The sequence below is a fragment of the Hevea brasiliensis genome, chromosome 18 (genome assembly GCF_030052815.1).
Source record: "Hevea brasiliensis isolate MT/VB/25A 57/8 chromosome 18, ASM3005281v1, whole genome shotgun sequence".
NCBI classification, from domain to species: Eukaryota; Viridiplantae; Streptophyta; class Magnoliopsida; order Malpighiales; family Euphorbiaceae; genus Hevea; species Hevea brasiliensis.
In genome coordinates, this window is record NC_079510.1 from 24,323,740 (window position 1) to 24,347,313 (window position 23,574).

At 31.0% G+C, this 23,574-nt stretch overlaps 1 pseudogene; it reads right to left on the bottom strand.

Moving 5' to 3' along the window:
• Positions 1–15,142: 15,142 nt before the first annotated feature.
• LOC131176006 (homeobox-leucine zipper protein HDG5-like) lies at positions 15,143–20,748 on the bottom strand (annotated as a pseudogene).
• Between the last annotated feature and the right edge of the window lie 2,826 nt (positions 20,749–23,574).

Genomic DNA, 23,574 nt, shown 5'->3' on the forward strand with positions numbered 1-23,574 from the left:
ACCCCGACCATTTGTTGAAACATCGCGACCATCTTGTCTGGCGAATCGTGCAGGAATCGCGGCATTTGTGGGGTGGTGTTGTTGACCCATCGACATTCTCGCAAAGTGGGCTTCCTTGTGCCTCGGCTTCAACAGATCGCTCAACTGAGCGATCCCCTTCTTCCATTTCGCATCAAGTTAGGGTATCTCCTGAACAAGTAACACATAGAGATTTCCCTCCGTTAGTTCATATTTATGATGTAATACACTGTATGTAACAATTATGGACATTGAGCAGTTGTACTTAACAAAGAAAAGACACAAATTCATAAGTTAAAACATTGTTCAAAAACTTGCTCTGATACCACTAAAACATGTCACACCTTACCCCTCTGTAAGGCATAACATGATCCCGTAGAATACCTAATGAACTACCGAACTTCACCTACCGATAACTCATTAAGTACCCTACAAGGGATTTTAAAACAATTTTCTTATCTTTGACAAGTGGTGAGCATTTCTAATAAGTATTTAAAACATTTAGTTAAAATTAAAACTAGTTAATATTTTTGGTCCATTTTAGTTTTTCGCAAATTCTGTAAAAATTTTGACAGAGTTTCCTCTGTATTTTGAGAAAACCGTTCTTGAATACTGTAAAAGCACTTCTAAAAGTTTTTCTCAACCACTACTTCAAATTCATACTCAATCTCAACCAATTCTCAAAATTCACAAGTTCAAAAATTCTCAAAATACTGTCCATCAATATCATTTATTCATATTCCATTCAAGATAAACAATTTATATATTCATCATACTAAAATTTACATTCAAAAGTCCAAATTAAAATTTATTACAACTTTTATACAAACTTTGTACAAGTGCTCAAGACCCATGTACATGTCCATACATTTATGTGCAATATATACATCAAAAGAAATATTTACGATTAGGGTATAAATTATACCAAAACTTTACTGTTGTAGCTTCTCACACCTCGAAATTCGATCTGCTGCTCCTCTAGTCTCTCAGATCTCATGACAAAGAATAAAAGCTATCGCTGAGTACTAGGACTCAGTGGTGCACAATATTCTAAAATAATCTTTATGCAAAACTTAAAGCACATTAATTCAAAAATTTGACTAAACATGAAAATTAAATACAATCATGCATTGTAAGATTTTACATGTAAACCAAGTTTATTTCAAAGTATCAAAACACATTTCATAAAACCCACAGTTAGATCATGCCATTCGAAACAAATGGAATCTCAATAGCCAGAGGCTAAAGAGAAATCAGATCACAAGGCTAGCTAGCTCAAATATATGGATATCCATTCACATCCTCTTCTACTGGCACGCCTCAACACTTCTCCAGAGAAGGAATCAAAATTCAAAACAAATTACCCCCACTAGTCGTGCTAGTGAGGTGTTCAAATATATGGTCATGATACTGTGGTTTCAAAACTTATCTTAACAATTTGCTAAACATTGTCATTTCAAATATACATAATAAATTTCAACAATTTAGATCAAACATCATAAGAATGCCATAATCCAATATTTCACATTATTCAAAACGATATGCAAAAGATGATTATAAAAGTATATATTGTGCACAAACCTCAAACGAGTCGCCTGTTGGCCTTGACTCGACTCCTCGGGTTCTGTCCCGGTATTCTTTTCCACTGAAACACGAAATTTTCTAATGTTTCAGTACTAAAACTTAAAATAAATCCAAAATAAACTTAACTTCACATTTACCTAGCTCTAACGTGTTAAATTCGACGTTCTCGAAATTTTGTATTTCGGGTTACTATTCACTGCACTATTCAAGTCAAATTATTAACTTTCTAAGGCTTAATGGGTATGGGAACTCCAACTTCACCCACATACCACATTTTGGTCACCAAACTTGTTGGTTTTGGTCATTTGTTTAAAGCTTAGGTCATTTTGGCAAAATTGCCAATTTTCGGTTTTGGTTCTCCGAAGTTGTACTGTTCCATTGGTCTATCTACTGTTGGAATTTGACAAAACTTCCTTCGAAAATGTTCCTTATTGTCTTAAGTGTATTCTCATTTTTGGATCACCCCAATCGGAGTTTTGTAGCTCAAGTTATGGCCAAAATAAGTTTACTGTTCATATGTACTGTTCATACTGAGATTTTAGTGTTGGCAGATTTTTGGTCCAACTTTGGTTAATAATTTGACCAAGTTAAGTTCATAATTTGGTCTCACTTTCTTCATATGAAATGTTGTACTATGTCTTAGGTTTCCATCGGTTCAAGAATCGCCTAAATCCGAGTTTTCTAGAGAGAGTTATAGCCATCCAAACATTGCTGCTCAATGAAAATTCTGCAGAATCTCAGTACAGTAAATTTAACTTTGCTCAATGATTTGAATGAGTTAATGGCCTAATTTGGGTTGGTGTTCTTCATGAAAGTTTTAGGTCTATATCATATCTAATTGCTGGTAAAATTTCAGGTCAATTTGACCTACCTAGCTTGAGTTATGACCAAATGAACAGTTACTGTTCATTTGGTCAGTTTGGTGCAGTGGTAGCCAGCAATCAATTCACTTTGGTCAATTGTTTCACCAAGTTTTGGTCAGTTTTTGGCCATGGTTCCTCAATGAAAATTGTGCTCTTTTATGTCTATTTTCATCTCCAATTGGTGGTATATCAATTGGACTTGTAAAATTTGAGTTTTGGTCCTTCAAAGTGGGTTTGGTCATGCTGCCAGCAGCATGACCATTTACCTCCGAATTTAGTTTTCATTCCTATCATTCCCACACAAGTTATTTGGTCATAATTGACCATTATTTCACTTTACAATAGGTCCAACATGTCATTTATACATTTCTCCAAATTTTGGTTCATAAACCCTAGCATTGAAACCCTAATCTCACTAACTCTTGCATTTAACTACTTCTAATGATTTTAATGTTAATCATTTAACTAAGTAAGGTTTCTAAACTCATTCAATTGCATCATATTCATGCAAACCATACTCCTCTCAAGCTGCCCCAAAATTCAGTTTGTTCTTCCCCACATTTTTTTCATATTAAGGTTATTTACAAGCTCTTAATGCCATATAAACACTAATTAAACAAAGAAAAATTAAGGCTTGTATTACCAACCTTGAGCAGAATTTTCTTCCTCCTTTTCTTCAAATTTTCCTTCTTTCTTTCTTGCTCAATCCTCTTCTCAAGTTGCCTAGATAAGCTTTAACTACGGTGGCTAATTTTTCTATGGTGAAATTAGGGATTTGATCAAGCTCAAAATGAGCTTTAATGGAGGTTTTGGGTGAGGGAGAGGGTGAAGGAGAGAGAGAGTCACGTTTTTTATGAAGAAGATGACTTTATTATATTTTTTTTTCTTTTCTTTTCTTTTCTTTTATGTCTTAGGAAGACCAAAATTCCCAAATTAATAAAATAAATCAATTAAGCCTTTATGACATCATGCATGATGTCATCACTTTGACTTTTCCATCTTCTTTCTTTTTTTTTTCTATTAGTTCTTTAATTTAATTCTCGATTCCGAAATTTTCTTTTCTCCGATTTTATTCGACAGTTAGGTCAGGAGTCAGCTCTCGGGGTCAATTGACCAAATTGCCCCTCGCCGGTTCATCCCGGTTTGTAAATAATCCAATATTTCTTCCGGCTCCCTGACCTAATTATTTGACTGGCTTAACAGTTCTTTTTCGTGATTTTCTCTTTTCCACTGTGTTCATAAGGGTCCTAAGGACCGCAGCGTCACTTTTTACGGTTCGAAATTTGAGTTTAAAACGACTTCGATGCGTTCAGGAGGTCACTCATCGCTGTGACTCTCGGCTCGTTTAACCTCTTATGTTCTGTTTTTCTTATTTATAGTTAACTAATTAAACATTACTAATTATTTGTGTTTATGGCTTTTCAAATTGTCTTAAGTGTGGCCCTAATCCCATTAATTGTCCGGATTGACACCGGTCACTGGAACAGTGAAATATACCAGGCTATACAACGGGGGTGTTACAAAATCTCTTAAAACAAATGCATTATTCCCATGTTTCCATAGCTAATAATGCAAATGCTTAAAATTCATTAAAGTAATTGCCTCAATGGGTAGCCATGATATAATTATCATAATTATAACAGTACCAACTTAATCATTTGTTTGGAAGATTTTGTGGTCGGCTTAATTACTATTATGGTCTCACTTTGCACATTATCCGATTGGCATGCATATATCACATATTTGTATACATTCATACATATCTAATGCATACATGGATAAACAAACAATATGGCATAATCATGGACTTTCTAAGGGATTCAATTCTGAGTCACCAAGATTTGAATTAAGGCATTCCTAGGTGTATTTCATTCATTCTATTACAAGAGATGCTGAAGGAGTACATAACCAACATCTTGATCTTGATCTCCTCCCATTGGTTCTACTAATGCTCTTGACCTCCTTGTCCTTCTTGCAATTTATTTACATTGTAACCCTTGGCATACCAAGGTGAATTTACAAGAATTTGGATTTTAAAGCCCTTAAATAAATGAAAATACATCCTAAGTTATCGCAACATTTATAATACATGCCACTAAAATAAAAATAATTATTTTACATCCAAAAAAAAAAATAAAAGAAATAAATCCAATCACATTGGTCTTTTATTGTCCATGATCATCCATCATGCATATTAAAATTTAACAGTTAAATAAAATATACATGTTAAAATTAAATTGAATGTCATATATTCAATTAGGATTTAATTTGAATCTTATTTAAATTAATCTTAAATTTAGAAACTTTTCCAAATTTAATTTTATAAAAACAATTTTCAAAATTATTTGTGTGATTGGAAATCCCAATTAAACCATTTAATTAGATTTAGACTTAATTTTGGGTCCAAAGTTATACAATAATTGAATAAAAACCCCAAAATTCAGCTAAACACGCCCCTAAAAAAAAAAAAACATGTTTAGACTTAATTTTGGGTCCAAAGCACGGCCCGTGTAACATCCCTTACCCGTCTACAGTGTAGCCGAGCAAGACATGTCACACTCGGTGTCAAAGCACTCTATCTAATCTTACTTTATTCTTTTAATAATTTGTTCTCGTTATAGTTTAATATCAATTATTTTTCTAAGGAGAAACCAGCGGAGTTTCCCTTGTTTTTGTCACCAGTTGGAGTATTTCACTATTCACCTGCTTGAAATTTTCGATAATATATTTACAATAATAATCTCATCATTTCATGCATCATCTATATATTTCAATTCTGTCTTCAAACCCATACAATCTAATTCATGCTCAAATCACATAAGCAAAATTTTTAAATTTCATTAATTTACATAATTTACAAAATAATTACATAATCTCATAATTAAAATGATGTATAAATTGATTACATATGAAATAGCCAAACTAATGTGAGCCATACCTACATGCATTGCTGAGGAGGTGACAACCTTGAACACATTGCATACCAGAACTCCAAAATCCCAGTCTAATATCCACTGGGCTTTATCTTCAGTACCTTCGCGAGAAAACAAATCCATCGCGCTAAGCATTGCTGCTTAGTGGTGTGATAATATAACAAAGAAAATAATATACAATAAAGATAAAATCGAAGCAATATTTGGATGCTCAAGAATTAATTTAATTTCGTGTGAAATTACTAATATTAATTATCAGTTATCCTAATTTGTCATTCTTTGAAAATGCTTAGTGTATAAACTTTACAGTAATAATATATACAATATTCAATTATTTAACAATATTAAATTTAGTCTTAATTTATTATGAGAGATGCATTTGTAATATTTATTTACGTTCTACTTCTTTTATAAATCTTCTTATCATTTCACTAATTTATTTCTAGGTATTTTGAATCATTGCATAATAAATAAAATTTTAAAACTAATTCTAGTTTCTTTCTTATTCATTCATTTAATTCACATTATTCTTAACAAAATTCACTGCTCAAATAACTTATGACAGGCTGACTAAACTGGATAAGCGGATCGTTAGCACTGGACACTGCAGTGTCTTGGGCCATCATACCATGGGACATGTAAGCTCAGTATGTCAACCATGCATGCAGTTAGTATGGCTAAAAAGCCATGATAACAAATCAGTATGGCTAGAAGCTATGATAATAAGTAATCGGGCATAAAAGCCATGAGTACGGGCATAAAGCTATAAATACAGGCATAAAGCCTTATACAGTACTGCTAAAATAATACCCTATTAGCATGCCAATCTATCCAATCTGACACACGTGTCTAGATAATACGTGGGCACATTAGTACTTTTAAGGGTTCATAATATAACTAGTAGGAGCCTGCACATGCCAATCTATCCAATCTGACAAACGTGTTTAGATAAGTATCACTTTTTCATTATATGTTCCAATTATAATTTATAACATCTCAATTTTTATTCATAGTAGAAGTATAAATGTCTAAAATACAATTCTACCTAGATTATGCATTCATCCTTTTATTCATTTATTATGTCATTCATATTGATCACAATTTATAACAATTATTTTCATGTGTAATTGTACTCAAAGCATTTTTCCTTATCCTTTCTCCAATTTTGAGAACTAAAGTCTCATTCATATATTCATTACACTATGTATATAAATTATCATTCATATTCTAAGTAATCCATGAATATTTCATGGATTTCAAATTTAACTAAATTTTCCTTAAATCCTAGAGTCACTCAACTTCAAGAATTTAAATTCATTAATCACATTATCTATATTAACCATCCTAATGGTTTTTCTAATTTAGTATACCATTTCCTATATCATTGGGGTTATTATTCACTTGACCATTTCCCTGCAAAGGTTGACTTTTTAATTCATAATAGATTTATTAAGCCTAAGTTCATCAAGATACCATATTTTGTATTTTATTTTTGTTGGCATTGATTGCCAAACTCAATTCCTAGCCTCCTAGGTTTTATTTCAAATTTTCAAAATTTGAAGTCCAAATTCACTATTCCATTGGACCTGGCTACAGTAAAAATTTGACAAAACTTTCTTCATAAAAGTTGTTTCTTTATGTGTTTTCTTTAATTCTCTTTTTGAATCACTCCATTTAGAGTTTTGTAGCTCAAGTTATGGCTATTTTACCATAACTGGCCGGATTGACCTATACCTAGAATTATGGGCAGAATTGGTTCTACCAGATTTGGTGTCCTAATTTTAGTGGACAATTTCATTAAATTAAGTCCAGAATTTGAGTTTGTGTTCTACATGAAGGTTGTTTAAAATTGTCTAAGCTTTTCATTGATATAAAATTCAGGTCAATTGGATATTTCTACACCGAGTTATGGCCAAATGAACAAACATTGTTCATTTGGCCATAACTCAGTGTAGATTTGGTCACTTTTACCCAGTCTAGACTTGGTTATCCGGATTTGACCAATTTTTAGGGTATTCTAAGTTTTTTTTTTTTTTCTGGGCAAGGTTTCTTCCTCATCAAATATAGCCAAATAGTCACTAATTAACCATTAGGACTTCCATTCACTAACATATGAGCAAAACTCTAACTTCATGCCTCAAACCCTAATTTTCAAATATCCGTTTCATACAACCTATGCAAAACTAATATTCTAATCATATATACACACTAAACAACTCCAATAATCACAATTTATTTCATTCAAATTCATCAACTCCCTTAACTCATAAGCTGGCCAAAATTTCTCTTGAATTAAACATGAATGATTTCTAAATTTCTCTTGAATTTCTTTCCATTTTCCTATTCAAGTTCAAGTTTAAAGAAGAGAAAGGGAAGAAGGTAGCACTAACCTTGAATTCGCCAATTCCCAAGGCTTGAAAACTCCACTTTTTCTCTTGCTTTTTGCTGTCCAAGTCTTGCTCTAGGTGTGAGGATAAATTTTTGTGAAGGGAAGCTAGGGTGAACTCAAGCTTGTAAACAAGCATCAATAGAGTTTTCTCTCTTCTCTCTCTCTTTCTATGTTAGCCGGCTGGTTGAAGATGGGAGTGCAAATTTTTCTTTTTCATTTTGTCTCTTTTTATTTAGTTTTTATCCCTTTTAATTAGTTTGTCAAGTTGTGATTGGGTGGAGAGTTTTTAATGACATCATAGTGATGTCATAAGTCCCATTTTAATTCATTTTCTTTTCTTTTCTTTTCTACTCATTTTCAATTTAATTTTCATAAATTTTTATTCATATTTTATGTCAATAATTCACTTACATAAATGAATAAGTTGGTCAAAAATGAATAAGTTGGTCAAAAATCGTCTCTGAATGCGCAATGACCAAAATGCCCTGCATTTAGCTTAAGGAGCTAAAACTGTCTGTACCGATCTTAAAAATTCTCCTAACCTTTTCTTAGCATTCTAATGTTACCTAGGGTACCGTAACTCTTCTCTGGCATCCCAGAAATTATTTTACTAGGTTTTCCTCGAGTTTAGGGTCGATAATTGTCTTTACAGTTGCTTCCTGTTGGGTCACCCATCGCTTGGGCATCGGCTCATTTAACTTTGTTGTATTTCATTGCTTAAATTTTTCTAAATTTTTTCTTACCATTATTTGGGTTATTTATGACACCTCACTCTAGTTTACATATAGTTCTAGTCATTCTAACTGTTCGGACAGATATTGGTCACCGGAATAGTCAAATGCACGGACTAGTTAAAGTGAGGGTGTTACAGCCTGTGTAACAACTTAAACGGCCTGAGGTGTGAAAAAGCACGGGCTGGGCCATGAAATTACACGGGCCGTGTTGTGTGACTCTGTCGGGCAGAAAGAAACATGGGCTAAGGCACGAAAAGCATGGCCCGTGTACCACGACACGTGCGTGATATGCCAGCAAGCCCAGAAACATGGCCCGTGGCCTCGGACACACCCGGGCCACATTTCTTGCAGCAGTGAGGTTTTTTCCAGGGTTTTTTAATCTAAACCTCATTCAAATCAGTCCAAACCTCATCCAATCACACAATTGAGTCCCAAAATCAATCCTAATGGCAAATAAAACCTGGCTCTAATACCAGTTGAAGGCAGGGAAGCATGGATTTAGGGCCAGTAGAACATTAGAATTCAAAAATTTTACTAGGGTTTCATGCATTCATGTTAAATGATTTATGAACCTAGCCAAGTTCTAATGCCCTCTAGCATATCAAATCACACTTTTGGCACACATTAGAAGTTTATTTGCTATTTAAGATTGAGAATTAACTATTAATTCATTAAAACCTAATTAAGAGAGGGATTAAAATTCTCTAACCTCTAAGGCGTAGAATCAATCCTTCTTACTCCCTTTGGATGCTCCTAAGGCTCCAAATGTTGCCCCTCTAGCTTGTCTACCATAAGCACACCAAGGTCCACCAATGGCAACCCCAAAGCTCTCTTTTATTGTTTGCTAACCAATTGAAATGAGATAGGTTTGCTTTGGTGAGGGTTAATGGATGTAATGCACTGGAAACTATTTCTAGCAAATTAATTTAAGAAGAAATTAATGTCTTCAAGAATTAATTGAGAATTGAAGATGAAAGAGAAAAATTGCCATGGTTGCTGTCCAAGACAAGAAGAAGAAGAAGAAGATAATTGTTTCTTCTCTTTCTTCTTTATATATGCAAGACAAAAATGAATTAATTCTTGCCACATGTTAAGCCATGATCCAATCTTACTTTATATTTGTCTTAATCTCATTAAGACAAGTGTCAAGTTATAATTAAATCTTTATTTAATCATCTTCCATCATGGGAAGACAAGTGGCACACTCACATGGGTGCCACGTGTCACATCTCATGGTGCTACTTGTCATCATGTAAAATTATAAATTTGCCCTTATTTGCAATTTTGAGTTCTTAACCCAAAATTATATTTTCTTCTTCAAATTAATTTATATCACATATTAATTAATTAATTAATTAATCTCCATTAATTAATTTCATCATTTGATTTATATTTAAACTCTTTAAATATAAATCTAATTTATGTTATACATCCAATAACCTATATTTGGTTTCAAGTCATGCTAGAGACTTTGTAATTTTATTGCTAATTAATTAATTAATCAATTAATTAAACTCTTTAATTAATTAATTAAATTATAACACACTTGGTGATTTACTTGTGTAGGTGTGTGACTTACTAAGCTCATTACTAATCGGCAATGAGAAATGATATTAACTCTTAATATCATTAGAACTCTTTCATATCATAAATGATTTCTCTAAATCATTTTAGGCATCTCATAGACCATGGCTTACACCTAGCATAGCATGCCATGGCCACCCAATCAGTAATAAGGAATACCTTAAATGAACATTTAATCATATGTTACCATGCACTAAAATCTCTCCGTTATAAAATCCCAATTCTAGCTGGAGTCATGATTAATGTCAAATTCCAATTGCTATGAATATTATGTTCTTTTTTAATTCTAGTTCTTGATTAATCAGACTTTCTCGTTAGAAACTCCTTTCTGGCTGAGTCTATCTGTCCTGGCCAGGAACTTGAATCATCAAGAATAATTAAATGAACATAGGATTTCATCCCTATTTACTTAGGGTAACAGATCCCATCTTGATCAACACCTATCTCCATATATAACTAGTAGGAGCCTGCACATGCCCATATGCCCATACACAGTACGAGTATGAAAGCAGTATCAAACTCAAACCACCTATATACAAGATAACTATGTTATCTCAGGTTAAAAGATTATATGCACTGATATGATATATGACAATGCATTGACAAGAGTAAACTCCACGTGCTTGTCATAAACGTCACTGGTTCGGTCTACTTATCATATATAAGCGGCTATCATGTTTGTTATGCATCATAAGACTCACCACTTCAACTTATTAATATCTCATATTAATACTTTGGAACAAATATGATTACAATCTTTCCGGATAAGTTATGTCCTTTGTGAAGTATCCTTGATTATGAATCAATTTATGATACTTTGTGCTAGAAATACTGTCACTCATATTCTTAACAACTTAAGAATAAAATTTCTAATAAAATGTCAATGGACCCTTTTAATTACACATAAAAGAATTATGTAAACAGAAAAGTGTAATTGTCTATTATTAATAAAAATATGTATAAGATACATACAAAATGATATACTCTAGGGCACACTACTAATAACATATCATATGGTGGATGCACCCTCTCTACTGAATTGTTGCAATCTGATTGTGTTGAGTATTCAAAAGTGTCATTAGCCTTAGTTTATATTCTAGCATTATTAGTTTAGCTTAGTAGTTCAGCAAATACAAATCAAAACCTACTTTTATTTTACTTTGCATATTCAGTTTACTAGATTAGGTGTTTATTTTGTCTATTTTAAGTTCCTTTTATTTATTTATGTCTTTAAGATCTGTTTTCTTATTTGCATTTATTCATTTCCTATGGGATCGACCTCTCTTACCCTATATACAAGTAGTTTAGATAGAGTATTTTTAATTGGTGCATTCGGCACGCATCAAAACTAGTTAACATTTCATATTACAAAATAGGGAAAATGAACAAATAATAAATATGCATGGATTAATGTGTAATGAGATTAAAAATAAAAAAAGAATAAACTAAAACCTGATTGAGCCAACAATTGTATATTAATTTCTAAAATTAGTAAACCTTAATAAAAATACATAAAATTCTTAAAATTCTAGTATGTTGTTCCTAACATATCATGTTAAATTAAAAAAAATTCAACAATACATGCTAAAAGTATATTTTACCCCTTAAATTTTAATGGAAAATTCATTTTACTTCCTTAATTTAACATTAAATTAATTTACCCCCTTATTTTAAAAAATTAAATCAATCTAACACTTTTTTGCTGATGTGGATGAGCTATTTTTCTAAGTCAACAGCATGAGCATTTCATGCGTTTTCCCTCTTTGCAATGTGTGTAATTGGTTTAAATTTAAAATTTTAAATATTAAATTTGTTTAGTTTTTAAATTTGGGGGCAAATTAGTTTAATGTTAAATTGAGGGGATAAATTGATTTTTCGGTAAAAATTTAGGGTAGACTACCCTTCCTCTCACTATTTCATATTTCCATTTTCGCTCCCTAATTTTTCTAAATTACTAATTATAAATTCATACCAATAATATGCTAAAATCCAAAAAAAAAAAAAGGGTTAGCGTTGTATTTATCTATTGAATATATATATATATATATATATATATATATATATATATATATATAAACATCAGTCTAATTAATAAAATTAAAATATATACAAATGTTAACTGATGAAGTATTAAATTGGTGCTAGTTTACCTTAACACTCTGTTTGGGAAATTTTTTAAGGGGGAAGAAAAATAAAGAATATTTTTCTTTTGTTATTTCCTTTACTTTTGTTTGGATAGAAAAGGAGAAAAATAAAGAAAAGAAAGAAAAAAAATGATAAATTTACAATTTTATCACAATTATTATTTAAAAAACATAAAAAAGGTAATATTATAATTTTAATGTATAATCCTACACTCTTGTTATTTTCTCTCTAATTTGGAGAGAAAATAAAAATAGAAAAATAAGAGTTATTTTCCCTCATTCCCTTATTTTTCCTTCATTTCCAAATAAAAAAAAGTGCTAATATTAATTTATTTTTCCTTATTTATTTTCTTTCCTCCCCATTTTCCCCATATCTAAATAGAGTGTAAAAGAAATGCTACAAATTAAAATTTATAATAATTAATAAAAAAATTAATTTATAAAAATTAATTTATCATTAATAAATTTAAATAAGATAGCCTAAATTCAAATGAAAAATAACTGAAAAAATACTAATTATAAATGCATTTTCTGTTTAGCAATATATTCTCAATTGTTAAAAGATTTTTTTTTATTTTTTTAAAAATAATTGCCAAAATTAATTTCTTAAATACATTTTTTATAAAAAAATAATTTTTTTATAATGATTAACAATTTAAAGTGATTCAACTACTATCATATGCTTCATTATTACTATTGTCATTATATCGCCCTCACCTTCATGGGGAAAAAAATTAATATCAATTTTCTTTTTCACAAAAATACATATATTTATTTTACCAATCATTTACTTTATAAAAATTAAAAATTAATCAATAAAATTGAAAATAAAAAAGTTGAGCAAACACTATTTTAGATTTTTTTTTATATAAAAAAAATCATGTTCTACTATTGCGAATCCTACAGTTCATGTATCATGGGTGAACCCATTAAATCACATAAACTATAAAGTTATTCCATTTATACCAATATAAAATAAGTAATAACTATTAATTTATAATTATTAAAAAGAAAAATAAAACTTTTAACTTCACCCACTTAATTTAATAATTAATAGAGTCAATAATTTATTTTACTATGCTAGGTTAATCATTAAATTATTTTTTATTTTATAATCTTTTATACAATAAATAGCATATAATTTTTTTATAACTTATTATGTTATATATTTTTACTATTTAGCATTTATTTTTCATTGACATAAATAAATTTATTATTATAATTATTTCAATCTTAAGTATTTCTTTATTATAAATAATTAAATATAAGCATATTAAAATCTAACTAAATTTATTTTAATAATTATTCATAAAATATATAGAAATATTAATTCTAATAGAATATTATTATTAATTTTATAGTATTTGTCAATAATATACCACTTAAACTCTAGTTAAAACTTAAACTCTTAACTCTTTGCTTTCATCAGTTATTAGAATTGATAAGCTTTTGAAAAATATTTGGTAGAAAATTATATGCACAAAAAAAAATATATTTTAATATGAAGTGTTTGTTGAAAATGAGTGATTTTCTAAATTTGTAGCATTAAATTTAGAAAATTTGTCATGTATTTAGTATGTGATTGTTGATTTGAAAAATGTTTCCCTTTGCCTATAAAAAGGAGATTGATTTGTAGAGAAAGTGAAGCAGTAGAGTGATTGTGTGGGGAGTTGAGAGAAAATGAAGGAAAAAAAAAAAATCTTTACTATGTGTTTGTATTTTCTTTATTTAATTAATGAAGTTGATGTCTTTTCTCCATTTTAAAGAAAATTTTGATTTATCTTATGAAAAATAGTTTCTGCTTTCCCTTCCTTGTCTTTTCGACATAGTATCAGAGTTTGAATCTCTATTTTCTAACATTGATTCAATGACCGAACCAAGTTTCCAACATCAATTTCCGACATGGTGTGTGTATATATTTATATTTGTCATTATTCCTAATAATTTAGGACAGACACAGTATTATATTTGAAATAATATGTATATAAAAATTGAAAAGTGAGACTAGTTTGATTTTGAAACACAGCGGTTAATTACTTAATTTTGTCAAAATATCAGGGATTTAATTATTTTAATTGAAATCTATATTAATGATAAAATAATTTTAGAGATTATTTTATTAATGAATTAAAAAATGAAAGACTAATTTATTTAATTTTAAAAATATAGAAAAAAAGTTATATATTTCACCAAATAGCAAAGTAAATTACCAAAAAATTTAGTTACAGTCAGCGAAAGAACTTTTTAATTTATTTGCCCACATTAATTAGCATGTAAAATAGAAAGGATTTTAATTAAATTTATTGTTATATGACATTTCACAAGAATAAATTAATTTAAGTGTTTTTATATTAAATACATAGATAAAATAATAGACTACAAAATTTATTAGTAAATAAAATTATTTTAGATTAGAGTTTGATTTATTTTATGAAAAATAACTTGTATATGGTAAATATTTTTTTAAAAAATATTTTCTATAAAAATATTTTTTATTATTTGATTGTAATATTAAATTAATAATATATTTTTATATCATGTATGTATAAGTATTTTTATATTTTAATAAAATTATTAAAAATTTAAAAAATAAAAAATGATTTTCTTTTTTAAAAAGAAATTTTTTAAAAATAATTTATTTTTTTATAAGAAATATTTTTAACTGATTATTTTTCTAGATATCCTAAATATTAAAAAATATAAAAAAAATTTCATAAAACAAAATTTCATCGATTATTCTTTTAAATGTCTTAAATATTAAAAAAAATATTTTTTATAAAATAAATAGAGGCTAAATATATATAAATTTTAGTGATTTATAATTTAATTCTTTCTTCGTACAGAGAGAAAGAACATAAAATGAAGATAAAAAAAAAAAAAAAGGATCAGTACATGAAGAGAAATATATGAATGAGTAGCATTAAATTGGAATACAAAATAGTCCGACAAGCAGAAGTCAATACCCAACCACCACCCTTGCTGACTGGTGAGGCTCCATCATCATTTTCTACTGTTATTTATAAAAAAATAAATTAAAAACTTAAAGTCTTACCACAAAGCAAGGGTCACATCCTCGTTATCATCCCATATATTATATTAATATATCTCTTCCCTCATTTCCCTTCTTGCTTGCATTTCTGCATTCTCTATGAATGCTACACTTCTTTCTTACTTGCCCATACACCTAGACCTACGTACACCTTTTTTTTTTTTTTTCTTTTTCTTTTTATTTAACACAAAAATTTGTGCACAAATTCAGTTATGAAAATTTTGGACCGTTGAATGAGCAAGAGATCTCACTCAACCAATGATCTACGATTTACCATATACTGAATTTGTGTACACATTTTTGTGTACCCTTAAATTTTCATTACTACTGCCCTCTACTAATTTATTTGGTATTAGTACCCAATATCTCGTCACTCTTCAAGATAAAAACACATACATACTACCCTATGTCCTGCCCTGGGGTGCAGCATTATGCTCAGGGCAGGAGGCAGCGGAGGTGCTAAGAGCGGAAGTAATCTGGTGCACTGTGTTGCGCAAGTGGTTATTGATGGCGTTAACGCTGGAGAGATTGAGCTTTGCAGATGGGATTGTGCTGGCAAGTACTTGGAGCCCCACGGTGAGTAAACATCCTGAATTAGTACAATTTCCTTCTTGTAAAGATTGAATAGAGTTGCCTTCATTCACAGTGTTGCTGTTACAGGTGGATTCCACTGGAACTATCACAAACCCTAATGGAAGAAGAGGGATGCAAGATGGGTCTTCCCCACTCATAGCTAGCTGGATTGAATCAACATTGACGGTTGTGTACACAACCAAGCTTCCAGATTGGTCTGTGCAACTCTCTTGCAGCATCAGCTCTACGTTTTGGGAAGAGTTGCTTGCAACCTATCATGCATCAATGTATAAACATACATATACAGTTAGTGTGCTTATTGGTATTGAGTTTTTTACTTCTAGAATATATACCTGAAGATTACTTCAGTACTCAAATTGCATTATACAAAATATACATGTATCACATTCTAGTCCTGATATTTTTGTTCAAATTGCATTAAGAAGGACGAAGTAAGAAATGACTAGAACATTAATCTTAACTTGAAATTAGAAGCTTACATTGATGCGAAGAAGAGAAATGCAGTTGCCTGGATGAGAACCATTGGCAATGTGAGCAACTTCATGTAAGGCGTTCCCATTAGAAAGAACATCAAGCTGACAATATGATATAAATACATTTTTTTAATTATATTTAATAAGAATGTATTTGTAGATTTGATCTATGAATCTTGACTTGATTAATATATAAAATACTAATTGATTATAATCCTCTTGAAACTGATATCTGCGGTGATCATCCTCAAGAGCTCAAAGACATGGTAATGAGGAAAGGGCAGCCAAGTGGTGGATACTGCACTGAGAATGACACCATTAGGTTGGCCAGGCTCAGTGATTTTCCTAGTCGTAATTCGAACAGTGTCATTGCAGGAATCAGATAAGGCTGTCCATGACTGGCCACCGCAAGTGCTTACATTCACAGAAAATGTTCTTATCATTCTTTGTGCCAGTCTCATCAAATTCTTTCTTGCTTCCGGAGAAGGTATCACTGTGAATGCAACAAAAACAAACGTTATAATTTGAAAATTTTGTGAAATAAATGCACATAAATTGTGAAATAAATGTAACCAAAAAGAGAGTACAGTTTAAGAACCTCCTAAGTCTGAGATATTTCTGGCCATGAGGCTAGCAACCCTCTCGCATTGTCGTTGTAATACTCCTAACCAACGATGAGCTCCAAACGCCATCCCACTACTGACAAATTGACTAAATATCTGATGCACAGGCTTCTCCTCAATCTCTGCTTGTTCTACCCAAGTAACCTTTGTGGAGAAATATACTTTGTTAGAGAAAGAAGAATCAGCAGCTCCAAAACAGCATGGTTCGCACACTTTACCTACCCTTGAGTACCCATTGGGCATATCCTGAATGACACAGCCAGAGGGCCTTCTCCTGTATAAGGGGAAACAAGGTTGAATGTTGTCATGGAAGCCATCAATTGGAAAATCAACAATTGCCCAATTTCCTTCCTCTACATTTTGTTGGCAATAGCGAAGAAAATAGGCCTCCCTAGTCGGCACCAATGGAGAAAGAACTTGTAGCTCTGCATACATCTGATCAAAGAACTCGTAATAATTATGTAAACTAATGGAAAAGCTAAAGGAGAGCAATTTTTATAGATTAATGACGGCATGGTTTTCAATATAGTTTAGTATAGACTTCAACAAGATTTAAAAAGACTAATATTTGGAAGAGAGTTTTAAAATGACAGTATCAAACGTATGCTTACCAAGTGAAGAGAACCACTAGCACCAGGAACACCTGAGGTTATAATTTGAACAGTTTTTGCTCTAGCAACAATCGAAGGAAACAGCTCCATCCATTTATTCTGACAAAGCAAAAGAAGAAGAAACTTGCCTACTTTAGCTTCATATTTGACTAAAAAACAACAATAACATTAAATGGCAAAATATGGATGTATTTCTTGCAGAGAATTTCTGAAATTAAGGTACTTACTGCATCGAGGAAGGCATCGACCAAGGTGATGCTATTCATTATAACTACAGCGCTGTCACGAGTAGCTTCATTCCTCGACTCATTTGAATGCTGCTTGAGATTCAGAGGCCACGGAAACATCTTTGCATGCTCTTCAAGATTAAGCAACTCCTTTCCATTCTCATTGTTTCTGATCCAAAGAGGTTCAGTTGCTTGGCACATCTTCACGAGTTCATCAATGGATGACATTGCAAGCTCCATTGCAAGAGTTTTTTCCTCTTCCATCAACACAAGTCCAGCTTCAGCAAAGGAAGAAGTTCCCGGCAACATAAGCATAGGCATCATCTCAGTGCAAGAACCCAAGGAGTCTGGGAACTGCCTTGAATATATGTTCATATCCAAGTCCAAGGAAGGAGAACAAATGTAGAAGCAGGCTGCATTGCTTGAATTGGCCGGCCAGCATAACGTGAAGCAATGCAACAGACACGCTCTAACTGCTCAAGATTTTAGCAATTATTGATTGATCATCTTGATTTCTTATTTACATATCTTTTTAAGTGTACCAAGAAAGCCCATAAAACAACTACTTGAGGATTTAGATTTAATATAAGTGTGTTACGCATAAATATGTATTAACTTTAAGTAAAAATTAATACCTAAAGTTATATCTGTCAAATCCTACCCAAAACATATAATTAAGCAGCAAGTTCATACTATATCACTGACCATTTTAAGAGCATGAAAAGCCATTAGGTTTTAAGTAAATAACGTTAGGAACTTAACTATGAGACTATCATATAGTATTTATTTATTTGAAATGGAAAATTGTCTCATGAACTTCACAATTGAAATTACCTCATCTCTAAGTCGTGCATTTTCCATTCGAAGCTCCTCAAAGGAAATCCCACCAATCATGGCTGGCCCTCCACAACTTGGGCAGATAAGATTGCGTAATTCTGCTTGTAGCCGGTAATTATCATTTTTCAAGGTCTCGTTCTCTGTCCTGAGTATAATATTATCCGATCGATCTTGCTGTGCCTATATTATATTTAATTTTAAACGAAACAGAAAACTGATAAGCTAGGCTTATGGATTTTATTATCAAATATAAACCCAAAAAAAGACACATATAGCATTAAATCTGTGCACCCTTGGGAAGCACATGTGCAGGTAAAGGTTTAAATTACCTACCCCACATGGTTATTAATGGATACAGACTTTATATGAATATGTGGGACTGTAAGCAAAAAGCCAGCGAGCCAAAACTATAAATGCGATTCTTTTGCTACGATGCTCATGATGATGGCTTAGTAAAAACGTTACTAATGGACGCGTTTTCTAGGGAATCACATTCACCGTGTGTAAGCTCAACGGCTTCATTAAGGGTTGGGACATTTTAGGGTTAGCATGAGAGTGAAAGATGTGTGTGTGTGAGAGAGAGAGAGAGAGAGTGAGAGAGAGAGAGAATGTAGTCACCTTCATTTGGGTACGGCGATTTTGAAACCAAAACTTAACTTGACGTGGTTTTAAACCAAGTTCTTGGCTAAGTTTCATCCTTTGTTTGTCATCCGGGTGTGGACATTCCTTAAACAAGCTGCAAAACAAGCTTTCTTTTTATATCATATAACAAAAACGGTGAACTGTTGCATAAAAACCAAAAATGCTTAAAAGGAAAATATTTGTACATGATAGTTAAAGCCATCTTCTCTGCGATATGGGTCAGTTCAAAAGAGGATAACAAGTGTTGAATTTGCTCAAAGCATAAGATATAGAAAATCTACAGGGTCCACTTTTCGCCTGTTGCAAAATGGGTTTTGCTTTGTAAATAGAGAATCCAAGTTAGGACTGCATGGCATTGGAAATTTTCAGAGAGAGAGAGAGAATGGAGAGAGTGATTGTTTTTAACAATTGGACAGAGATGTGTTCATAAAAATTATTTCTTATGTTCAAAAAGAAAAGGCATAAGATAAGAATGATATTTAAAAACAAAAAAAGGAAGAAAGAGAAGATAGAGACATACGCTTCCATATCTTGGATCTGGCGTGCAGTGTGCCTATGGTAACGCTTCTTCTTTAGAGGCTTCTCGGTGCTCTCTTGCTCATTCCCTGACTTCTCTTCAACTTGTTCACTTCCAGAACCACTCTCCATCTCCTCCTTTTCACGCATCATTCCACTTTCTTCTTTCTAAATAAAACCAACCAAATCACGGAAATATATCATTTCTCTCCCAGACAACAAAAAAAAAGGGGAAGAAGACGAAAAAGGCAGCGTAGACTATGCTTACAGGGATGATGGAAGGGAAAGAATGGAAGGGCATGTTTGGCAGGAAGTCGAAGTTAGGGTTTCCCATGGCAGAGGAAAAAAGGGTTTCTGAAGAGACCACATTCGCTCCCATGTTTGACAAAATTTGGCAATCCCCATACATATTTGTTTCCTTCTTCGATATACGTATATATAAGCTAATTAGTAAAAGAAACAGCCCAAATATTCTGGTCTCTAAAACCTAGCCGTACTGTGTCTGCCATTACAGTAAAGAACAAAGAATACATATGTAAGAAATTAATATAAAAAATAATGTGAAATGGGCTCAATGAAATCTAAACATGCAGCTCAAGAAAATCATACAAACTTGAAAGACAGGCTAGAAAAATGGAAACAAAATAAAGGTATAAATCTGAAAGAAGAACAAGTTTCATTTTCCTGGGTAAATGTTGCGGACTATCTGGTAAACGAGATTCAAGAACCACCATTAAAGACTGAGAAATAAATTCTCAAATCAAAGCATAAACTACAAGGAGAAAGTAAATACTACCAACAATATTATGTCGACTGTTCTTTGGAATTTCAGAATTGAATTCTTGGAAAGAGAAATGGAGAAGAAAATCTCTCTCCTTTCCCTTCAGCCCTTCTCCCTGTAGCACACTCACTCTCACTCTCACTCTCACTCTCTCTCGTTTTATGTTTGCTTAAATTTTTTATTGCCCCTCTCTTTCTGTCTCTTTAAAATCTGTATGTGTCATAAATTGGTAATTTATGGATTTCACCGTACAGGGCTAAGATGGGCATTTCGAATTTAGGGTTTGAGAGAAACCGATTGAGTGCCAATTACTGGGTTTACTGTTCGTGCACACGTGGCAGTTCCTTAATGGCCTTTCATGCGTTTCCCCTAAACCTAAAATACAGAAGTCAAACCTTTCCTTCTTTACTCGACAAAATTATCGTTGTTCCCGGTGTGTGGAGAGGCGTTTTTTACCATTTTACTTTTTTACTGCGGAAATAATTTTGTTGATTGGGTGGTGTCGGCAAATCGCAAGATTCAAAATAGATAGTGCGGATATGATTGATGAAAATCAGAAAACAATAGAGCGTTTAGGGAAAACAAGGAACGAACAAAAATTTAGGAGGAAAATAAACTTTTTTTTATTTAATTTATTTTATAAAAAGTAATTGAATAGGAAAAATATGTTTTATAAAAAAATATTTTATGAAAATATTTTTTTATTATTTAGTTATAATGTTAAATTAATAATATGTATTTATATTATATATGTGTAAAATTTTATTTAGTTCAATTATTTTATAAAATTTATTTCATTTGTAATTCATTTATAAATAAAATTTTTTATATTTTTTATTAAATATAAATTTCATTTCAAATAAAATAAATTTTGTATTTGAAATAAAATAAAATAAAATAAGATAAATAATATACAATAAGAGAATAGTTTTATCACTTGAAATAGATTTGATTTTAAACTTGAAATTCATTTGGATATTTTATCAATTTTAATAAAATTTGGTTTAGTTACAATAAATTTCATAGAATTGATGATTAAAAATTCCAAATGAAATTTTATTTAACCAAACACTAAAAGTTTAGATTTATAAATGAATTTTAAAAAATTTCATAAAATTAATTTACCAAACACTAATTATGTGTTTTCACATTTTAATAAAATTATTTAAGTCTAAAAAATAAAAAATAATTTCCTATTTTAAAAAGGAATAGTTATTTTCTTTAAAAATAACTTAATTTTTCTTTTGATTAATAAAATATTTTCCATTGTCTCAATTTTCTGAATGCTCTAAACATTAAAAAATATTTAAAATATTTTTCGTGAAATAAACGGAGCCTTATATTTAATTGATAAGAAAAATTAGAGGTGTGCACTATTAATTCAATTCAAACAATATATCAATCAAATCAATAAATTTGGTTTGATTTATTTGACAATTCACTTCGATTTAATTTTTATTTTTATAATTTTTGGTTAATTCAATTTGGTTCAGTTTTTAAAGAAAAAAAATTCAGTTGAACCAAACTGAATTCCTTTAGAACCATGTGTTTGGCAATAGAGTGTGGTACAAGTTTACCCATCTTTGGCAATAAAGATTGGTACAAGTTTGCCCATCTTTCTTCATTTTGCAAATAAGATGTCCCTTCTATCCCTTTATTCTTTTTAGCTTCTTCTTCTTCTTCTTCGATTCTTCGTTCTTCTCCTTTGATTATTTTGGTTTCCTTAGAAAACAATTTGGGTGACTAACGGTTTAAGAATATGGAAGCGTCCTAGATACTGAGTACATTAGCTGTGTGCTTTTTGACTTCTAATCAAACGATTATGAGAACTTAACTACGCTGAATGCAATTTTGTCAAAATCTCATAGCAAGTTGGATGAAAAACTAAAAATATTTGTATCGATTACTTGGGAACTAAGTACAAAGCTTGGAAATTAAATACAAAGCTTAGAAAAATAAATAACAGATAAAATAAAGATAGATAAACTACTGGAATTTATTGTTATTATTGTTGGATTGATTGGTTGGGCGTTTCTCACTGTAAAGCAGTACCCTTGGAAGAATCTAAAACTCGGACCTTCTCACACTACATGTTTTGGTAGTTGTTTGTCGTTTACAACTCGCAAGTGTACAGATTATAACAAGTAATATAGTAGTGAGTAGAGTATTATTCCCATAAGGAATTTATAAGCGTAAGTACTAAGCTAGACAATAATTTTGACTGTTTAAACTACCAAATATGTTGAGAGGTTAATTCTAAACTACCATTACAAATGCTGAGAATTAAAAGAAGATAAAGCTATAAATTAGAAATCAATTGACTAAACAGTTTCAGAATTAAGATTTCACACCTGAACCTTATTATGGATCTAATTTCACTTATTTAATAGATTGAGAATTATTACTTTGATGGAAATTAATTCGAAGATATCTTGAGCCCTCTCTCAAGGCACCTAAAATGTATTTTAATTAATCTAAACTCTACTTTTGTGGTGATCAATCTTAATTAAAATCCTTTAAACTCTTTGATTAATTATGAGACTCCACAAAGGATGTCAGCCTATCTTTAGGTCAGATTTTCTAGGTTCAAAATTCTGATTTTCAATACTAATATTTATCTTTCAGTTCTTCAATTAGTATCTTATATCATGACTAAGTGGGTACCAACACATAGCATACGCTAAGAACACAGAAGATTGAATCAAAGAATAAAACTCAAATTCATTAAATAAACTTAGTATGTATCCATATAGAAAGAAAGAGTGCTACTCTCCTAATTCTAGAATTAAACAAACTACTTTCTCATGGTGAGTTTAACAATCATACTATAATTAAAATAAAAGAACATAAAATGATTTGAAGAAATAAAATAAAAGAACACAGAACAAAGATTCTGCAGCTTTGAACTTTTAGAACTTCAGCTGAGAGCCCTTCTTCTTGATGCTGATGCAAATTCTCTTCAAATGGCTTGG